Source organism: Aplysia californica, unplaced genomic scaffold (genome assembly GCF_000002075.1).
Source record: "Aplysia californica isolate F4 #8 unplaced genomic scaffold, AplCal3.0 scaffold00500, whole genome shotgun sequence".
NCBI lineage: Eukaryota > Metazoa > Mollusca > Gastropoda > Aplysiida > Aplysiidae > Aplysia > Aplysia californica.
In genome coordinates, this window is record NW_004797770.1 from 217,443 (window position 1) to 220,092 (window position 2,650).

The following is a 2,650-nucleotide window of genomic DNA, read 5'->3' on the forward strand; positions in this document are numbered from 1 at the left end:
TCTGAATACTGTCTATCGGTGTTGACGATCAAATTGACCAAAACAAAGTTTAAAAATGATGTTAAAACACAAAAGTAAATTGATTTGGTTGTCTACAAAGATGCTACGGCTATTTAACTTTTCGAATCGAGCCGAACTACGCGGGTCGCCATTTTGTTTTTTGTTCTCTCTCTTTCTCTCTCTCTCACTCTCTCTCTCCACTGCCCACAGACAAAATTGTACGCTTTTAGTAGGCTACAAGTACAGTTGTAATGGAACGTTTGTTTATGGCACAGAATTCTACAATTTTTCTGTTATCACAGTGTAGAATTCTGTGGTTTAGGGTGAATGCAAAATTTGTTGGCCTAGATCTAGGCTATAACGGTGAACGCGCACCAGGTGAGAATAGCCAAAAGACTCGCCTGCACTATTCTCATCCCGGGTGAGAATAGAGGTGGCCATTGCAAAAGTAGAGATTGTTTTGTTCATTTTGAGGTGATGTGTCTTTTAACGCACGTCGAATTTTACGGACAGAACTGTTTCTCCGTGAAATGTTGAAGAAGTCGAACAAGTTCAACTCAAGAACATTTTAAATAAGATAAAAACAACGATATGTACGGAAAAAGCATTTTGAACAAAAAAAGTGGCCTTCTACTTATTACAGACTCCCTTGTATGAGGAAGAAGAAGGGGAGGGGGGGGGGGGATAAAGAAAGATGAATCGTTTCCTGCATGCGGTATAATAATCATGGCGTCTACAAGAAACATTTTCCAAGAAAGTGATTATCATAATGGTGGCAACAGTACTAGTTTAAAAGTTTTATTATAAAGCTATAATATAATAATCCAGATTTTCTCAGCTATAGTTGTAAGCAAAATTAATACAGATGGTATTAACCCTGCCAGTCATTAGATCTAATTGTATCTGCAGTCAACCCCCTCACCACCCCTACCCCTTCCCACCTCACCACCTATTCCTTCACTTCAGACCTTTTGAACCATTACGGTATGTTTGGAAGTTTGTGTTGTTAGGTACTCTCCACCCACCGCTATCCCTAAGGGGATCAGTTCCGAGAGAAGCTTTGAGAAAGAGTATTTAAATAACGTTAACTAATATATTAATTATCATATCATTACTGGTTTCCAAAGTAGTCAACCCCCTGGGGCAGTGCCACTGACTGTAGTGTCTTTAGGCCATTCCCAAAGAGGGGGCATTTCTCGTTCAAGCGCAGTTAAATTGTAAATGGGCTGATTCATCATGTCACGCTCATAACTGTGCCTGGTCTACAACAGGGAACTGCCGCTTTTTTTTCTTAATCCTTATTATTGTCAAGTTCCTCTACTTCTATTGTATGTTTGTCACACTCTTGTGACCTGCTATATCCAGGGCGCCTTGATAGTCGAAGCAAACCTTATGCTGTTGAAGCTAGAGAGGTGAGCAGAGTAAGTCTGATTCCCTGTAAAGACTTCTCTGTTGACACCCACCCCTTGGCGCTCATATGACCTTATGCAGTTGTGAGCGCCGTAAAACCCTCTATTAAAAAATATTTAAAAAAAGAAGTAGCCCAACGGATTGTCCATACCCAGTGATGAATAGAAAATAGACTTGCTAAAACAAACTATTCAGAAACTTTGTTACCTGCTGAATTAATAGTTATGCCTAGCGATGCACTGGCCAAATAAATGAATGAGACCTTGTCCACAATCAGACAATTTCCACTTGTAGCACGGCCCCAAGTATGCAAATAAGGCAATATTTGCCCTTCGTTTCTCTTCACCGCCAGGTGACGTGATACTTCAGCTCGGTTCTGTCTTGTCTTAAATGAACGTTAAATAGAAGATCCTGACCCTTTAGCAATAGTGCACTTTTTAAAGAGGTTTTTGCACTCATACCTTACCACACTATAATAATACTGCTTGATACCATACCATATCATACCATACCATATCATACCATGAGAAGAAGTAAGTTGTTAAAGGGGGGGGGGGGGGTACACCTGAAGGCTATCTCGCTTATTACTAGACTGAATTTTACCAAATTTCACACATATAACAAGCATAGAAGGGAGTCTTAAAAACCGCAATCAAATTTGAGAAGAAAAAAATTCATTTCCTTGGATACGGCGGCCATATTTCATTTTGTTGACATGTCTTACTTAATGAATACCACACTTACTGTTCATGGAAATTGATCGGGTTTTTTTTATTTGCGTGTTAACAAACAATATGTCTAAACATTTGTCTGTTGTTTTTTTCCTTTCTTATTTTAACATTTTTAATGAATTTTTTTCTGAGCTAGCATTCAAGTTTGCAAAAAATCCGTGGAAATTCACACTCAAGATACCATCAGCAAAAAACTATTCCAAAAAAAAAAAATTCAACAGACAAATTTTTAGTATAACATCTTCTCTTCATTCTGTGAAAATTTCATGAAGATTGGATAAAAAATGGTGGAGTTATTCAAAAAGGTGTAGAGAAAAGTTGCGTTTTCTGAAAACGGCCGGTAAAGAAAGATAAAATATTTACTTTATGAGGAAACGGTGGTGATACTTCGGCCGGGTATGGGGGAAAATACGGTTTTTGGGATTCTTATGCAATGAAATAGTTGTAGGAGAGGCTGAGGGAGCTAAAAAAGCCCTACCTCTCAAATATCATAATTTTTGAGTCGAATC